Below are 20,651 nucleotides of genomic sequence, written 5' to 3' on the forward strand. Positions count from 1 at the left end.
AGCAGGGAGACTGCTTGGGATTCTCTCTCTTTCCCTTCCCCACTCTCTTTCCCTCTCAAAACAAATAAATAAAATAAACACACACACACACACACACACACACACACACACACACACAAAATACTTGGAACAAAACACCAAAAAAGGGCAAAGTATATCAGCACCTGTAGGATGTAGCTAAAGTAATACAAAAAACCAAAAACAAAAAACAATTTATAACTTAAACAATTTTTTCTGTTAGGAAACAAGGATAGAAAATTAACGAGCTAAGATCTCAACTCAAGAAAGTTGAAATGCGTAAGTACACAACACAAAACCACTACATTTATTCAATCACTAATATAACTAAATAAGAAAGATCAGGGAGAGATGGGTTCAGATCTTAACTCTTCCCTACCATCTGTTTTCAGGCAAATTATTTAACCTCTCAAAATCTCAATCCCCTCATGTGCAAAATGGAGATAAATAACTGCAGCTAATACAACTGTTGTGATTATTAAATAACACAGTGCATGTATAGTGTTCAAAATATGTTTGGTGTTATTATTAATGTTATTATTACTAAATGATCACTAAATCTCTAAAGTAGAAGGCAAAGGACAGCCAACTATTATCTAAATTCCACTTTACTTTTTATTATTTTTTTTATTTTGAGAGAGAGAGAGTGGGGGAGAGGGGCAGAGAGAGAGAGAGAGTGGGGGAGAGGGGCAGAGAGAGAGAGAGAGAGAGAGTCTCAGGCAGGCTCCATGTGCAGCATGGAACCTGATGCAGGGCTCAATCCCATGACACTGGGATCATGCTCTGAGTCAAAATCAAGAGTCAATTGACTCAGCCACCCAGGCACCCCTAAATTCCACTTTAAAGCGGCAACTACCAGCATCTCAAGGAAGTTATTAATTTGATACAATTCTTCTGGGATAATGTATTGGAAAAATTTCTTTTCATTGATACCTATTAGTTTCTTTATTGCATTTAGCACTAGCTGTAAAGCTAGAAATTCGCCCAACTTCCTAGACTGGTTTAGAAAGTTGGGGTAAATTTCTTTGCAAAATTCGAACACAATCTTAATATAGAGAGATACATTCCCCAGTTTCAATACCAAGACCCATATTGGCTATGTAAAACATATATATATGAAATTGAAATTACATGAGTTTTATGATATAAAGTCATACATTCACTTTTTCCTGGAATTGGGCAGTATTCTGCCTATAGCAACTTCAGATCTGCTTTACTTTAAAAAAAGTAGAAAGGAAAGGTATAAACATTTACTTTTTTGTTTATACAAAATAAGAATATATTAGTTTAATTAGAAGCTTTCAGAGCAGAGAGGCTGAGCCAACATTGCTTCATCTCTTTATTTTTTTTAAGCAAATTAAAAATAATTTTTAAAAAATCTTTATTTATTTTTGAGAGAGTCAGAGTGCCAAGGGGGGAGGAACAGAGGGAGAGGGAGACACAGAATCCAAAGCAGGCTCCAGGCTCTGAGTTGTCAGCACAGAGACCAACACGGGGCTCAAACTCACACACTGCAAATTCATGATGGGAGCCAAAGTCGGACGCTCAACCTATTGAGCCACAAAGGCACCCTTTCTTCATCTCTTTAAAAATCAGGTTTAAAACTTCTTTTCTACCAACAGCCTCCTTTTCCAGAGCTAGGGAAGGAACATAAAAGCAATTCTAGAGTTCAGAGATCCAATATTACGTGCTCAAAAACAATACCCCTAAGACTGTCGCAGACAGGACAACAGTTTTACAAGATAACAAATGCTTTCTCAACCTTCTTATTTAGAAGACTACAGAGGCATTACCTTAAACAGCAACTGTTACAGCTAAAACACAACACACAAACAGAGGACAAATGCCATGTTAGGAATTAAATGGAATTTATCATAGCAAATAATGAATATCTCTGAGAAGTAGATTCACCAAACTATATTTTCTAATTACTGCAAGTCTCCTGTGCATTAATATTGCTGTATTTCATCCTGTTGCTCATTTAAAAGGCCAAACTATTTCCTCTGTTTGCCAAATTGTGTTAAGCTTCTTTTCGTTTTGGAAGAGGCTCCAAAACACAAGGCACAACTATCTATGGGTCTTTTCTCCAACAGTTCTCTGCCTATATTATGAAGTTCTCAGGCAGGATTATGGCTAAACTGAGTTTTAACATGAATGGAGGACATTACCCATACTCTTGGTTTAAAGCTGAAGGTATGTCCCAGCCATTAGACAATGCTCCTATACTAGGACTACCTCAGGTTTTATCAGGAGTCAAGATGGTATACTAATCATTAGAGTTCCATGGTGTACCTTACATCCATTATCTCACTTAACTATAACAATAACTCTATGGGATAGAAATTATTCCTACTTTAGGGGCACCGGGGTGGCTCAGTCGGTTAAGCATCTGACTTCGGCTCAGGTCATGATCTCATGGTTCACGAGTTCGAGCCCCACATCAGGCTCTGTGCTGACAGCTCAGAGCCTGGAGCCTGCTTCAGATTCTGTATCTCCCTCTTTCCCTCCGCTACTCACACTCTTCTTCAAAAATAAATGAACATTTAAACAAATTTTTTTAATAAAAAATTTTTTTAAAAGTATTCCCATTTTATAGAAGAGAAAGCACAGGCTCAGGCAGGCTTGGTGTGTTGTTCAAGGTTATACATATAGTGTACCTATAAAAGGCCAGCTTCTTGACCCAAGTACTTTAATATTAAATTCAGTACATTTTCTACTACACCACAAATAACTGAATATTATGATAGTACCGGTAATATGCTTCAACTGAAGCCACTAGTCTATAAAAGTGCAGTGAGCATATTTACCTTAGAGAAAAAACACTAACACAAGATGAGATGAAATGAACAGCTAACTTATATATAAACTTAAGTTATATATAAACTGAAGTTTATATATAAAAAAGTACTATCAATTTTAGCTAACAATTTTTATCCCATGTTATTAAAGATATCAGTTAGTACAACAGCTATAAGTTTCATATTCTGAGAAGGGACATAAGCTACATCTTTTACATTCCTCTCTCTACCAACCACTTGCATATCAATTGGAATTTGCAGGCCCTCCATAAACACAGACTAGCTACAAGTCCGTCAGAGACTGACTCACAGAAGAGGCAAGAGTTGGAAATTATTTCTTAATTGTTGTTGACAATGTTTATACAACATGTACTAAAAACTAGCCAATACTTTCAGATAAAAACTTTGATCCAGTTTTCAATGAAGTCAGTATCTGGTTCTAAATAACCTAATGGGAAAGGCCTAGAAGCAAAGCCAGAAAGCCCATTTAGGAAAAAAAGTAACAGTCTTCATGTAGCCTCTGAAGGTTCCTCACATGAATGTGATGGACTTGGTGTTTACCAGGCACAGAATATATAGCTTGGATTTTTTAGACAAAGATTCTTTGAAATCCTAAATTCATCTTTAGACATAAGTACTTCTATATTCTTTCTCCGGCCCACCTTTTCTCCCCAGAAGAAGTCAAGTAAATGTCTTCTTCACAACAGCTTAGTTACAATATGTCCAAAGCAGATGACAAATTATACCACTAGCATATACTTCATTATACACCTATTTAGTTCAAAATATAAATTTAATAACCCATTTGCTCAAATGCAAAGTTAAAAGATTTTTTTTAGAAAATAAGAACATCAACTACATTGTGACTTGCAATGCAAGTTTAAACATAAGCCAGAAAAAGTGAATATTATTATATACTTTACTAAAATTATTCAGGTGATTAATTTACATTGAAATATTTGGGTATATGCCATGAAAACACTTAGATATACAATCAGCCTATTACAGACCTTTGCATTTTAGCAGGTCAAGTAAGAAATCTGACTATAAAATTTTTTGTCAGCAAGGTTTTAGTTGATCTAAGTCAGAACATGCTAAATTATACATACATACATAGAATTTTGGAGTAGTAAGGCATCTCTAAGATTATCTATGTAATCACTTTATTGTATCAATGAAAAAATTGAGGTCCACAAAACAGAGATGGCACCAGAACCTGACCTCCAGGCAGTATTCTTTTCACTTACCAAGCTGCTGCTTTCCTAAAACTACTAAGAAGAGTTAGGCCATTGCTTCTGCACAGCATTTCTTGATCTTTACTCTAAAATTCTTAAGGTAACTTCTATGCCCAGGACCTCATGAGAGCTATAAAGTAACCAGAGGAAAACAGTTTGAAGGTTCCTCAAAAAGCTAAACACAGAATTACCATAAGACCCAGCAATCCTACTCTTAGATGTATACTCAAAACAACTAAAAACAGACTCAAACAGATACTTGTATGTGAATGTTCATAGCAGCATTATTCACAATAGGCAAAAGGTGAAAACAAACCAACCTAATACCCACCAGCAGATAAATGGATAAACAAAATGTTCATGGAAGATTACTGGAATATTTTTCAGCCATAGAAAGAAATGAAATTCTAATACATGCTACAACATAAATGAAATCTGAAATCATGCTAAATGAAATAAGACACAAAAGGGCAAATATTATATGATTCCACCTCCTTGAAATACCTAGCATAGGCAAGAATCACAGAGACATAAAGTACACAGAGATTACCAGAAACAGGGGTGGGGGTTAGGCAATGGAGAGTTACCACTTAATGGGTATACAGTTTCAGTTTGGGGTGATGAAAATTTTGGACAATAGATAGTGGTGATGGTTGCATGACACTGTAAATGTAATTAATACCACTGAATTGTACACTCAAAAATGGTTGAAATGGCAGATTTTATTAGATTTTATACCATAATAAAAAAGTTACTAGAAAGTTATCACCTTGACAGAAGCCTTCACATAATTCTCCATCTTCAAAAAACTTAAGTTCTAGAATCTTGTGGTCTTGACAATTATAAAAAATAAATAGTTCACATAATGTTAAAGAAATATAATAGGGAAACCAAGTACAAGATTTATAGGAATTCTCTGTAGTTTCTTTGCAAATTTTCTGTAAAGCTAAAACTGTTCTAAAAAGTAAAAGTTAGGGGCGCCTGGGTGGCTCAGTTGGTTAAGTGCCTGACTTCAGCTCAGGTCATGATCTTGTGGTTTGTGGGTTTGAAACCCACATCAGGCTCTGTGTTGACAGCTCAGAGCCTGGTGCCTACTTCAGATTCTGTGTCTCCCTCTCTCTCTCTGTCCCTCCCCTGCTCACACTGTCTCTCTCTCAAAAATAAGTAAACGTTAAAAAAAATTTTTTTAAGATAAAAAAAAAAAAGCAACCAGAGTTGTAAAGTTCAGCCCAAGTTACACAAAGACTCTTTGAAGTACTTTCTAAAGTTGTAAGACTTTTAGTGGCACTAATAATATGGAAAAAGAAAGTACCTGTAAGAAAATAATAAATTTACTATTCATCCAACCTAACCAGAGACCCTCTAAGTAACCTCACTTCAAGGAAATGGAGGGGACGCCTGAGTGGTTCAGTCGGTTACACAACTGACTCTTGGTTTTCGGCTCAGGTCATGATCTCACTGAGATTGAGCCCCATGTTGGGCTCTGCACTGACAGCTCAGAGCCTGCTTGGGATTCTCTCTCTCTCTGCCCCTCCCCAGCTCATCCACATGCTCTCTCTAAAATAAACTTTAAAAAAACAAAAAAGGAAATGGAATACATTCTTCTGTCCCAAACACCATTTCCCAAATTCCTTTTCAGACTAAGTTCAGTTAATATTAATATAGAATGATATTAGATTAAGTCATTCAAATGTTCTTTTGTACAAGATTTTAGTGCTCAATTATCTTTGGCCCTAAAGTGAACACAAGGACAGAAGTATGTATGCTAAATGATCAATTCTCCATTTTATTTAATTTACAATGTCTTATGTTCTCTGACATTTGTGTGCATGTTTATCACATCTGAAACTATACATGAGAAAATAAATTAGCTTTTACATGAAAGAACCAAAAATACAATTAGAATAAAAATAGAAATTTAGAATAGTTTTATTCTTTCCAAGTTAGCACACAAAGATAGCTACAACAAAGCAACAAAGATCTGTCTACTCTTATTGATTTTCATGCCAGTTGTTAAATTAGATTGACTGCCTACAAGACATGTCAGTTTATCATAACAGTGGCATGCTTTTAAACAGTTATACATGTAAAAAGAGCTCAAGACTCTCCAAAAGTTAAAAATTTCAACCTCATATATAAAATAGTAATGAATAAAAAACTTCACTGATCTTGGTCTTTGGGAATAAATGTTTAAAGAAATCAGTCTAATAAAAATCAGAAAATAAGCTAAGAAAATAAATCAAAGCTATAATTTGAACTCAAAGATGTAATTAGAACTAATTTTTACCAATTAAGTTTTTAACTGTTGCACAACTGAACAATTTATACATATTAACCTCAGTTTATAAATTCTACAACTTCTCCTTTGTCATTTTAAGCTTCACTGTAAGGACTCTGATCATCCTGGCCACGTAATTACCTTTAAGAAGCATGCTTAGGGTGTTTTCTGGACTGCAGGTCCATACAGCATTTCTCTTTGCCCTCTTGGGAATAGAACATCAATTGCTTTCAGCTAAATGCACTCACATATGAATATTTTAGTACAATTTAATGCTTCTATACCAACCCCAAAGGAATAGAGCATCAATTTGTGAACATAGTTCTCTTGGAGTTAAAAGCCAAGCTGGATAATGCAGTATGAAAGGGCTTGTCAATCTTTAGCTTTTTAGCAAGTCAGAAAAGCAGTCCATAAATTCAGTCCCAGCTGTATACAAATAACTCTATATAAAGTTTGCTCCTACACAGACTTTTTCAGCATAAGTGAATTTTCAAAACAGAACCCCCAAAACAAAATTTCTTGTTTTGGTAAATTCCCCCAAACTGCTTCTTCACCTAGTAACTATTCCCCTACTCTCAGAGTTATAAACAGACCACTTATCTGTTAGTAAAATACCAAAATACAAAGTAATCTACTTCCACTAAGAAGTTGCACTAAGTGTAAAAACATATTTCCCTGGCAGTAGATAACAGATTCTTTAATGATTGCAATAAGCCTGTATGTTTGGATGGATAGGACGTAAAGTCAAACAGAGCTTCTAAAAGGCAATTCAGAGAAAAACGTAAAACGGGAAGTACCAATAAATATGCCAAGCCTTAAAAAGCCAAATTAAATTCTAGTCATAGTTTAAGTCTGACACTCTACTAAGCTCAACAAATATTAATTAATGTCCTAACAAAATCCAATGAGACTGCCAAATATGAGTTATAGAAATAAGATTTCAATATCTGTTCATGATTTCAAAACAAAAAATCTCTTAGCAAACAAGGATTTATAATTATAAAAATAGCCAACACATAGCACTTGTACTATATGTGAGGTATGGTTTTAAGTGTTTTACATATTACTTATTCTATCTTTACTATTTACCATGAGATAGAGACTATTATCACCATTATACAGTTGAGAAAACTGTGGTACACAGAAGTGATTTGTCCAAGGTTATACAAGCAAGCAAGCAAGCAAGCAATAATTATATGACACTATTATAGAAAACTTCTGTTTCTTGTTTTTCTTAATCTGATAAAACAGATTGCAAACATCATACCTAGTGGTGAAACCTAGAAGAAATTCCTGGAAAATAAGGGACAGGGTATTTACTATCACCACTTCTATTAACAATGTCCAGGTTAATAGCTGACACAGCACCAAAAAAAAAAAAAAAAAAAAATCAAACAAAAGGATAAGACAAAATTTCATTATTTCCAGAAGACAAGACATGACTATGCATGTACAACACCCAAGAATCTACAGATAAGTTAATGAAAGCAATATATAAACATCAATAGCATTCCTTATTTATCTGTATACATTTATAAAGAAATTATAAAACTATTTGAATGGAGAAATAAAATCATGGTGTTGTATAGAAGACAAAATATTGCAAAGATGTCAACTCACCCCAATTAAATCTATGCATCCATAAGTTCACTTGAATTTTTGCTGCCTGAATATTTGTTACAACTTGTACTTTTTAAATCCAGAACTCACTATTCAAATAAATTTTTTTTACAGAATAATGAATTTGCATGAGTGCACATGTAAAGTGCTTATGAATCTCATAGAGACTTTTGTGTCCACTCAACAGTTGTATCTCAGCTATTTGACAGGATCGTATCTTATGTTCACACTGTATAACTACAATTAATGGGAACACAAAGAGATATCCATTTTGAGATTTTTTTAATCTTGTTGCTTACCTGGCTTTGGACAATGATTCACAGCATCTATTTCTGGAGTCTTAGGAGACAAGAAAACTGTCCATCACCTCTCAGCATCTGAATGTGAGCCCCTTTACCAACTCCTCCCATGCACCCTGACTCACCACTGAATTCTCTTAATTCTCATGACCAAATCTCACCTGGGCAAGTCCTCAATCAGTATATTATATGGCATTGGTTATTAACTAAGAATTATCTGCCTTTAGCAAATCTTTCATTATTTATTCATATAACAATTCATACATGTTTGGAGCAATGCAGAAGAAATATTTGATACCATCCAGTATCACTGCCTTCTGTCCAGAAACATACTAAATAATGAGTTTAGTAAGTGTGAAACAACTAAGTAATTGGTGTTTTAAATATTTTATATTATGTCGAAAACTTTGGTGAATTCTTATCATTTAAGGTTCTCTGAATTTTCAATAACTACACAATAGCAAGAATCACACTAAATTTGGGCAAAACAACCTACATTTCCAATCAAAACTTCAACTGTGGAGTTTGACAAACTAATTCTAAAACTGCAAGAGAAAGGCAGAGAGCCAAGAACAGCTAAGACCATTCTGGAGAAGAATGGGGAAAAGGGATACTGCCCAACTACATAATTTTATTACTAAAGCTTTAGATACAGTACAGGTACAATGATAAACCACTGACTGACAGAACAGAACAGAGAGCCCAGAAATAGACTTGTGTGCTATATAAACTTGTAAGAGGTAACACTAGAGATCAGTGGAGGAGGAGATTAGTCATACAAGGAAAAGACTGAACACCTACTTCACACCAAACATCAAAATAAAACCAAGTAGAGGCGCCTAGGTGGCTCTGTCAGCTGGGCGTCCGACTTCAGCTCAGGTAACGGTCTCACAGTCTGTGAATTCAAGCCCCGTGTTGGGCTCTGTGCTGACCGCTCAGAGCCTGGAGCCTGCTTTGGATTCTATGTCTCCCTCTCTCTCTGCCCCTCCCCTGATCATGCTCTGTCTCTCTCTGTCTCAAAAATAAATAAAAACATTAAAAAAATTTTTTAAATAAAAAATAAAATAAAACCAAGTAGATTATAAACTAAAATGTGAAAAGCAAATTTTAAAAGTTTTCAAAACACATACAGGTGAGTATCATAATACCTTGTCTTAGGAAATATATTTTTTTAATGTTTATTTACTTTTGAGAGAGACAGAGAACGAGCAGGGGAGGGGCAGAGAGAGAGGAAGACACACAATCCAAAGCAGGCTCCAGGCTCCGAGCTGTCAGCACAGAGCCCCATGCGGGGCTTGAACCCATGAACTGTGAGATCATGACCTGAGCCAAAGTCGAACGCTTAACCGACTGAGGCACCCAGCCGCTCCAGGAAATACTTCTTTTTTAAAAAAAATCTTTTTTTTTTAACATTTATTTATTTTTGAGACAGAGAGAGACAGAGCATGAACGGGGGAGGGTCAGAGAGAGAGAAAGACACAGAATCTGAAACAGGCTCCAGGCTCTGAGCTGTCAGCAGAGCCCAACGCGGGGCTTGAACTCACGGACTGCGAGATCATGACCTGAGCTGAAGTCAGATGCTTAACTGACTGAGCCACCCAGGCGCCCCAAAATAGTTCTTAAACACAATACAGACAGTAGATACCAAAAAAGAAAACAGTAAGTTGAACCACATTAAAATTAAAAGCTTCTGTTTATCAAAAGATATAAAGAAAAAGATGGCTAAAAACTGAGAACATGTATGCGACACACATAACCAAAAGATTAGTATCCAAAAGATATTAAAAACTTCCAAGAGTTGATAAGAACAATTCAATAGAAAAATGGGCAAAAAGATAGGAACAGGAAATTCAGAGAGAAAAAAAAATTAATGGAATTTAGAATATAAAGATACCTCACTAGTATCAGGGAAAAGCAAATAAAAACCTGAGATTCATGCCCATTAGACTAGCAAAGCTTTTTTTAAAACAATTGTGGCAAAGTATACATAACATAAAATTTACCATTTTAATCACTGCTAAGCATAGTTCTGTGGCATTAAGTATACTTGCCTTGTCGTGCAAACCATCACTGCTATCTCCAGAACTACCATCTATCTCCAGAACCACAAAACTTTAAAAAACCAAAAATACCAAAGTTCAAAGAGGATGGGAGAAGGTAAGTTTTATAAACTGCTGGTAAGTGTAAACAGCCACTTTGGTGAACACTTCATTTCGGTAATCGAGCAGTTTCACTCTCAGGCACACTTCTCTGGGGAAACATTAACATACAAGGAGCCAGAAGAATCTTCAAGGAACAGTATTTATAAGAGCAGAAATTATAGACTACCTAAATAAGCATCCATTAGTAGGAAAATGGGTGAAGTGTGATATATTTATATAACAGAATACCATACATCAATGAAACACAAATGAAAAACCTTCACCTGAATTAAAATGGAAGAATCTCAAACATGAGACTTAAAAACATAAAGAACACATACAGTATGCTGTTGATATAATGTTTTCAACATGTATACAAAACGATATTACCTATCAGTGTTTCTCAACTTTTTTACAACATGGCACACAGAAAATGGTACCATTTGTGTGGTGCACTGGGCTACAAAACCGGCTAGTCATAATGTCTCCTGTTCCAAAGGCTGAGAGGATCAACATCTCGTCACACTTGTAAATCATTCATAGTACTCAAGTTGAAAAGTTCAGCTACAGACTGTTTAGGGAACTGTAGATACACAGTAAAAGTGAGATGTATGAAATCACCATCACCAAATTTAGGGTAATGGTTACTTTTTGAGAGAAGGGAAGCATATATATTAAAGAAAGAGTACACAGGGGTTTCAACTGTATTATAATATTTTTTAATTTAGTAGTAAAAACAAAGGTGTTTACTATATTATTTTTATATATGCATATTTTTTTCAACGTTTATTTATTTTTGGGACAGAGAGAGACAGAGCATGAACGGGGGAGGGGCAGAGAGAGAGGGAGACACAGAATCGGAAACAGGCTCCAGGCTCTGAGCCATCAGCCCAGAGCCCAACGCGGGGCTCGAACTCACGGACCGCAAGATCGTGACCTGGCTGAAGTCGGACGCTTAACCGACTGCGCCACCCAGGCGCCCCTATATATGCATATTTTAAAAATGAATAGAAAAGAATGGGAAGCAAAGTGGATTTAGCAAATGTAAGCTACTTTTTTAAGCTTAGCCTGACAAGAGAGATGAAATGGGTGATAGCTTAGTGGGGAAAAGAGGCTGTTGGGAAGACAAAGGATTTTTTTTTTTTAACTTTAAAAATTTTTTGAGAGACAGAGAGAGACAGAGCGTGAGCAGGGGAGGGGCAGACAGAGAGGGAGACACAGAATACAAAGCAGGCTCCAGGCTCTGAGCTGTAAGCATAGAACCCAATGCAGGGCTCAAACTCACGAATGTAAGATCATGAGCTGAACCAAAGTCTGATGGTCAGCCGACTGCACCACCCAGGAGCCCTGAATTTTCTTTTTTAAGATTATAAAAAGGAGGGGCGCCTGGGTGGCTCAGTCTATTAAGCATCCAACTCATGATTTCAGCTCATCATGATCTCACATTTTGTGGGTTCGAGCACCACATGGGGCTCTGAGCTGACAGGCAGAGACTGTTTGGGATTCTCTTTCTTGCTCTCTCTGCCCCTTCTGACCCCCTCTCTCAAAAATGAATAAAAATTAAAAAAAAAAAGATTATGAAAATGAGCCAGTAGAGACAGAGAGGTTCTGAATCCAGACCATGGGAGTAAATAATGGACTATCCTGAAGGAGGTAGGAATTTATGGAATCCAAGGACAGGTTAGAGACATTAGCATTAAATTAGAAAGGGCTCACCTCTTTCTTTGATGTATAAAGGTAAGTTGTATTGTTTTGCTTTTATAGGGAGAACAAGTTGACTTCTGAAGTAGAAGGAGAAAGATCAGTGCCTGAGAATAGGGAAATAATACTAAATAAAGAGCTTGAAAAATTGGTACAACATAATATTGACATACACTAACAGAGGGCAAAATCAAAATTCATTTCAGGTAGATCTATTTGTGGAAAACTATATGAGGCTATGCAATCCAGTTTTTCATGGACAAGCGATTTTTTAAAATGTGCTCAGGGCTTTAGTTATTCTGCAGAGGGGCCATAGAGACCTTTTCAGGAAAAAGGAAAGGGCTATGTTAGCAGCCCTCTTGGTTATACCACCCCACTTCATTTCCACTTTCCCTGCTACTCATGGGGCTTCCTGAGAAGATTTCATCTGAAGAAGAATTCTACAACTAAATCACTACTCTGAAATTTTATCCTGGGAAAACCACACCAGCAAGCCCCAAACCAAATAATTCTGGCTCCTTACAGAACTGTACCTAAAATATTAGGCAACTGGCTGACACTGAGGGACATTATTAAAAAAAACACCCTATGAAACCACTGTCCTATTTATAGTAAAAGTATTGTTGAGGATGTTAATCAATAGTGTCCTCTTTATGAGGGCTCAAGGGATAAATATCTCTCTCTGATCTTGATAACAGGCCAAATTATGCTTCCCATGTGCAATTAGTTTATTTTTACCTTAGGGACACTGTAAATCAGGACACTGATCTTGTTTCCCAATATGAACCGGCTCCTAGAAAGCCTAGTGCCAAACTTACAGACTAGCTCTAGCAAATGGACAGAATAAAATTTATTTTCTTACGTTATCTCCAAACTCTATCTTCCACCTAAGTTATCTCAAGACCAAAATGCCACCCAGCACCTCCCTGCAAGAGACAAAAGGCAGAGTTTGGCTACATGTAGAGGGGTGGGGAACAGGAGTAAGAAAGCCCCAGCCCTGAGGTCTGGGTACAGAGGGCCTGCCTAAGACTGAGGCTAAATAAGAAGTGAGAGTTATTCCTTACTACAACCATGAGACTAAAGGCTAAAGAGCTATAGCAACTAAATGCAATACTTGACCCTAAACTGGATTCCATATGGAGATGGGACAGTAGTATAATGAAGGTTACTAAGCTAAATGATAAAGTTGGAATATCCCATTATAATATAGAAACTTGGAATTAGAATTTAAGCTGACAAAACCCAAATATACTTTATACTTTGGTTATATAAAAAAATATTTCTTTCTTAGGAAATACACACTGAAATATTTAGGGGTCATGATGTTACTGTCACATGTTCAGGGAAAATTTGTGTATATATGTGTATATACATATGTACTGTACTATTCTTTTTATTTTTTTAATGTTTATTCATTTTTGAGAGACAGAGCATGAGTGGGAGAGGAGCAGAGAGAAGAGAGAGAGACACAGAATCCGAAGCAGGCTCCAGGCTCTGAGCTGTCAACACAGAGCCCGATGCAGGGCTCAAACCCACCAACTGTGAGATCATGACCTGAGCCAAAATCAGACGCTTAACCAACTGAACCACCCAGGCACCCCTATACTGTACTATTTTTAATTTTCAACTTTTTCTAAGTTTGAAATTACTTCCAAATATAAAGTTAATTAAAAAATAAAGAGGAATATGGAAGTCTTTGTTGCAACAGTAAGCTGAACCAGTGGTTCCCTATCCCTCGGTCTAAATTCTTAATTCTTGCAGGAAGCATGAATCCATAAACATGCAAGACACACACACACACACACACACACACACACACACTCAATAATCTTCCATATCTATATGGTATAAACTGCTGTGAATGATAAAATAAAAATGTATTTAATAGTATAACTAAATTCATGGCATTTTCTGGGCATTTTACATTTTCTCAAATAATCGAAAACAAAAGTAAAAGTGTTTTGTGAGGATAACAAAATTTGCCTTTGTGTCCCCTTACCTGAATAGGGAACTTCTTACTATTTTCATCAGAGAAAACTGTGGTGATGCTTTCCATAGCTATACAAAATGGCAACAAAATAGAACACAGGATCTTCAAAGAATATAAAGTTGACTGGAATGTGAATAGAAAAAAACAAGCTTTAAAAGATTCAAGAGGCTTCGAGGCGCCTGGGTGGCTCAGTTGGTTAAGTGTCCAACTTTAGCTCAGGTCATGATCTCATGGTTTGTGGGTTCCAGCCCTGTGTCAGGCTCTGTGCTGACAGCTGGGAGCCTGGAGCCTGCTTCAGATTCTGTGTCTCCCTCTCTTTCTGTCCGTCCCCCGCTCAGGCTCTGTTGTGTGTGTGTGTCTCTCTCTCAAAAATAAGAAACATTAAAAAAAATAATAATTAAAAAAAAGATTCAAGAGGTTTCCAATGGTTGAGAACAAAAACCCAAATTTAATAAAGTAACAGTTCAGCTTTAAACACAAAGGAATACTTTATTATTATTAGATAAGGGAGACATGGTTGGCAATAAAATACGGGCGAAGGAGAAGACTAAGATTTTGGATGTCCACAAGTGTAATACATGCCAACAGTGGGATATGGCTGCCAAAAACCTAATGTAATATTAAGTAGCATTAATTAAAATATTATTCAGGAAGATAATAATCCAACTCTGTACTCATCAGAGCACATGTGAAATAATGCATTCAATTCTGGGCCTTAGAACTCCTGCTTATGGCCCTGAGGGAATGAATAGCTTGTATCAGACTAATCCTCCTGCAGAGAAAAACTCTAAAACCTCCTGAAAATACAGACAGCAACTGTTTAAGTGCACTGGAGACAAGACAGGCAGCACTGGAGAAGGCAGAATTCTGTAGGGGAGGGAGGCATAATAAGATGGGCTTACCTTATACATCTATTTTCTCCCTTGGGGCATTTCCAGATTTCCCACAGGGGATAAAAGCTAGTCAAAAAGCAGTCACTTTGGATGGAAACCTGCAGTCTTACCAGTTAAGGAAACACAGAAACAGAATTTGTGGCTGCCACATTAGCTGAGAAGGAAGGAAAAAAATCCAGACAGAGAATCACAGACTGCATATATACCATGCTCAAAACTCTGGTGATGCCTGCATTCGACATGTGTGAGATGGCTTTTAAGTAACCTGGCTGGTAACTAAAAGAGAAGACAGAGTTTGGAGTTTGAGTTTTGTGTTTAGTTCTGTTTGTCCAGAATCAATAACAACTAATCATCAAAGAATTCCTTTATGTGAATGGTTGGCAACAAAAATGGTGCTAAATTAAATAATCAGTGTTAAATAACTTTTTTGAATCTCATTATTTATCCTGGAAAAACTGTATTGACTTTTGTACTGATGATGCAAAAAACAATAGTGGGTCAAAATGCTGCTGCCTTAGCATTAATCAAGATAGCTGCATCAAACTGAACTAGTTGTCACTGCATTCTTCATGGCCACATACTCAGTTTAAAAAACTTTAAAAAGAAAAAAGCTGGTTTCACTTAAGATTGTTCATGATGAAGCAAATTATTAGTTTTTTAAATCATGGCCTTTGAGTACACATCTTTTTAGTATTCTGTGTGATAAACATTCATTGATTAAATCCACTGCCTTATATGGGTGAGGTGATGGTACCCCAAAACAATTACAATAATAACATCAAAGATCTCTGATCACAGATTGGCGTAACAAATACAAAAATAATGAAAAACTTGGAAATATCGCAAGAATAATCAAAATGTGACACAGAGACACAAAGTGAGCAAATGTTGTTGAAAAAATAGTGTTCATAGACTTCCTCAATGCAGGGTTGCCAAAAACCATTAATTTATTTAAAAAAAAAACATAATATATGTGAAGCACAATAAAGCAAAACACAATAAAACAAGATATGCCTGTATTTTCTAAATGAACCATGCATGATGTTACAAGATGGTAAAACATCTATTCAAAGTGCAATACAGACCAATGGATTTTAATATAAAAATATGAAAAGTTCATCAATATGGTTTTGTATTCCACATTGGAAATAACCTTTAAGAAATTACTACTTGTCAAATTTTGGTGTAGTATAAAAGAAGAATATCCACAATTTTCTGAAAAGGCTATTAAAATATTCCCTTCTTTTCCAACTTTATATATCTGTGTGATGGTGGATTTTCTTCATATACTTCAATCAGACTAATATAAAAAAACATACTGGAAGCAGAAATGAGAATCTAGTAATTTTCTATTAAACCAAATATGAAGCCAAAAATGTAAAGCAATGCAACTATTCCCATTAAATTTATTTTTGTTTTGGAAGATTTGGGTTTTTTTAGCCCAAATGTTATTTATATTATGAAAAATGATTTTACTATTTTCAAACAAATTTTTAAAAATTTTCTGTTTGAATTTCTAATACCATAAGTATCAACAGGTATGACCCAAATAAACAAAAGCTCTTTGAGAGCTCTCAATTTTTAAAAGGAATCCTAAGACAAAAATTTTGAGAACCATTGTACCACACATATAATGAAACAGGAAAATGCGAAAATACAATCAAAGGGCAACCTTGAAACAACCTAAATTTTAGAACTAGCACACAAAGATTTTAAAGCAGCTATTTTAAGTATGATCAAGGATGTAAAGGAAAAGATATCTGCAATGATTACACAGATAAGAAATCTCAGCTGAGAAATTAAAATTATAGAAAGAACCAAATGTAAATCTAGAACTGAAACATATAAAATCAAAAATAAGAAATTCTCTAGATGGTTTTAACAGCAAATTAAAAATTATAGAGGAGTCAGTGACCTGATGGTAGACCAACAGAAATTACCCAATCTGAAGAACAGAGGGAAAAATGATGAAAAAGAATGAACAGAACTTCCATAACCTGTGGAAGAATATAAAGATATTTAAAATATGTGTAACTGGAGTCCCAGCATAAAAGTACTGAAAGATATGTGGCTCACTGTTCTGTAAATGTTGAACATGTGGACTGCTGCTTCCATACATAAAGTTTTACTGAAATACAGCCACATTCATTCATTTACTGATCTGTCTATGGCTAAGTTTGGTATATAACAGTAGAGTTAAATAGTTACAAGAGACATTCTATGACCCATAAAACAGAAAGTATTTGCTTTATTACTCTTTACAGATAAAGTTTGCTGACCCCTGGTCTAAATACTCTTCATGCCCTTACTGAATTTCTTGGTCTAGTTATTCTATCAATTACTAGGATTGCCATAGATGAGGTCTTGCTTTTTATACATTCTGACAGTCTCTGCTCTTTGATTAGAGCATTTAAATCACATTTGTCTCTTTATTGCTTTTAATTTTTTTTTTTCAACATTTATTTATTTTTGGGACAGAGAGAGACAGAGCATGAATGGGGGAGGGGCAGAGAGAGAGGGAGACACAGAATCGGAAACAGGCTCCAGGCTCTGAGCCATCAGCCCAGAGCCTGACGCGGGGCTCGAACTCACGGGCCGCGAGATCGTGACCTGGCTGAAGTCGGACGCTTAACCGACTGCGCCACCCAGGCGCCCCTCTCTTTACTGCTTTTAAGAACTTTTTTTATCAATCTTTAATCGATTTGATTATGATGTGCCTTGCAGTTTCTGTCATGTTTACTGTTCTTGGGGTTTGCTGAGCTTCTGAGATCTGTGGGTTTACAGACTTCATCAAATTTAAAACTTTTATGGTCATTATTTCCTCAAAGAGTTTTGCTGTTCCAATCATACATATAGCAGGCCTGTTAAAGTTGTCCCACAGCTTAACAATGCTCTATTTTTTTTTCCTGTGTGTGTATGTGTGTTTTTCTCTCTGTCATTTCAGATAGTTTTGCTATCATATCCTCAAAGTTCACTAACATTTATTCCTGCAGTGTCTAATGGCAAAATATACACTCTTTTCAAGTGCATATGTTCACCAAGATAGGGCATTTGTTAGGCCATTAAAATAAATCTCAATAAAGTTTAAGACTGAAATATTAAGAAGATATTCTCCAAAATTAAATTAGAAATCAATAATTGAAAGCTTTCTAGGGAAAAAAACCCACAAATATTTAGAAATTAAATATTTCTAATTTTATAAATTAGAAAATATTTTTTACATAAAAAGATAAAAATACAATATATCAAAATTTGTGGGATGCAGCTTAAGTAGTGCTTAAGAGGGAAATTTATATATTTAATATTTATATTTAAAAATAAACAATACATGGGGTGCCTGGGTGGCTCAGTCAGTTAAGCATCCGACTTCAGCTCAGGCCATGATCTCACAGTTCATGGGTTCGAGCCCCACATCGGGCTCTGTGCTGACAGCTCAGAGCCTGCAGCCTATTTCGGGTTCTGTTTCTCCCTCTTTCTCTGCACTTCCCCCACTCATGCTCTGCCTCTCTCTCCTTCAAAAATAAATAAACATCAAATTTAAAAAAATTTAAAAATAAACAATAGAGGGGCACTTGACTGACCTAGTCAAAAAAGCACGTAAGCCCTACGCTGGGTATAGAGATTACATACATACATACGTACGTAAGTAAGTAAACAAACAAACTTTTTACAAAATTTTAAAAATAAACAATACAAAGTTGATGAAGTAAAGTTCTACTTTAGGAGCAAGGTAAACCCAAAGTAATCACAAGGGAGAAAATTAAGAGAGAAAAAATCGATTAAAAATTAAAAAAAAAGAAAATGAAAACAATTAACAAAGCCAAAAATTGGTTCATAAAAATTGGTATAGCTGCTATGGAAAACAATTTGGCAGATCCTCCAAAGGTTAAACATAGAGTTACCATATGATCCAGCAATTCCAGCCCTAGATACACATTCAAGAAAAATTAAAATACAGGTCCACACAAAAACTTATACATGAATGTTCATATCTGCACTATTCATAAGTCAAAATGTAAAAACAACCCAAATGTCCATCAAATTATGAATGGATAAATAAAAGGTGGCATATCCACATAATGGAATACTATTAACAATGAAAAGTAATACTATGACATAGATAAACCTTAAAAACATTATGCTATAAAAAACATAAAAGACCACATATTATATAATTCTATTAACATGAAATATCCAGAATAGGCAAATAAATCTACATAGACAGAAAGTAGAATGTTAGTTGCCTTGGCCTGGGGGAGTTGGAGAAAAAAACAAAAACAAAAACAAAACACCTATGCAGTTTCTTTTGGGGGCGATGAAAATGTTCCAGAACTAACTGAGGTAATGGTCATATAACTGTGACTGTACTAAAAGCCACTGAATTAAACATTTAATCAAATGAATTGTATGGTATATGAATTATACCTCAATAAAGCTGTTATTCTAAAATAGCTGGATCAATGAGATTTAAAAAAAACATTTTTTTTAATGTTTATTTATTTATTTTGAGAGGGAGAGCATGTTCATGGGTTAGCAGGGGAGGGGCAGAGAGAAAGGGAGAGAAACAATCCTAAGCAGGCTCCACACTGTCAGCAGAGAGCACTACATGGAGCTTGATGTCACAAACTGAGAGATCATGACCTGAGCTAAAATTAAGGGTTGGATACTTAACCAACTGAGTCACCTACACAACCCTTAAAAATTTTTTAGAAACTTGGGGCGCCTGGGTGGCGCAGTCGGTTAAGCGTCCGACTTCAGCCAGGTCACGATCTTGCGGTCCGTGAGTTCGAGCCCCGCGTCAGGCTCTGGGCTGATGGCTCGGAGCCTGGAGCCTGTTTTCCGATTCTGTGTCTCCCTCTCTCTCTGCCCCTCCCCCGTTCATGCTCTGTCTCTCTCTGTCCCAAAAATAAATAAAAAACATTGAAAAAAACCCAAAATTTAAAAAATTTTTTAGAAACTTTTCACTAGACTGATGAAGAGAAGGTGAACAAAAAAGAGAAGACACAAATTACAACTGCAGAAATTAAAGAGGACCTATCACTCCAGAAGATCTTATAGATAATAAAAAGCAATTAGAGCAGTATCATAAACACCTTTATCTAATACATTTGACCACTTAGAAGAATAGGGCCAATTCCTTGAAACATATCACTTAGTCAAACAGACTCAAAATAAAATTGAAAATCTCAATAGCCCTAAAACCATTAAAGAAATTGAGTCAACTCTCAAATACTCCACCAAAGAAAACTCCGGGCCAAAATGACATCATTACTGAATTCTATCACATTTAAGACAAAACAAAGCAAATACAATCTTACACAAACTCATTCAGAAAATAGAGCAGGAGGGAACATCTTTCAACTCATTTTATGAAGCCAGCATCACAATGATACCAAAATTAGACAAGTATTTTCATTTTTTTTAGACAAGTATTTTTAAAAAAGAAAGTTGCAGATTATTTTGATCAAGACAGACCCCAAAATCCTCAACAAAATACTGGTCAATCAAAACCAGCAATATATTAAAAAGATAACCTATCACAGGGCACCTGGGTGGCTCAGTCAGTTGAGCGTCTGACTTCAGCTCAGGTCATGATCTCACTGTTTGTGGGTTCGAGACCCGCGTTGGGCTCTGTGCTGACAGCTCGGAGCCTGGAGCCTGCTTTGGATTCTGTGTCT

General features: G+C 35.8%; 1 protein-coding gene across 4 annotated transcripts in view; it reads right to left on the reverse strand.

Moving 5' to 3' along the window:
* ETFA (electron transfer flavoprotein subunit alpha) overlaps positions 1 to 20,651 on the reverse strand; it is a 78,621-nt gene that overhangs the window by 22,347 nt on the left and 35,623 nt on the right. The window contains exon 10 of one of the 4 annotated variants that reach the window (XR_006293226.1): positions 4,064 to 4,181. The exons of the other annotated variants lie outside the window; for them this stretch is intronic. The gene's annotated coding sequence lies outside the window, so the exon portion shown is untranslated. The remainder of the gene's footprint in view (positions 1 to 4,063; positions 4,182 to 20,651) is intronic. 4 annotated transcript variants of the gene reach the window in all.

The sequence above is a fragment of the Prionailurus bengalensis genome, chromosome B3 (assembly GCF_016509475.1).
Source record: "Prionailurus bengalensis isolate Pbe53 chromosome B3, Fcat_Pben_1.1_paternal_pri, whole genome shotgun sequence".
In the NCBI taxonomy this organism is placed as follows: domain Eukaryota; kingdom Metazoa; phylum Chordata; class Mammalia; order Carnivora; family Felidae; genus Prionailurus; species Prionailurus bengalensis.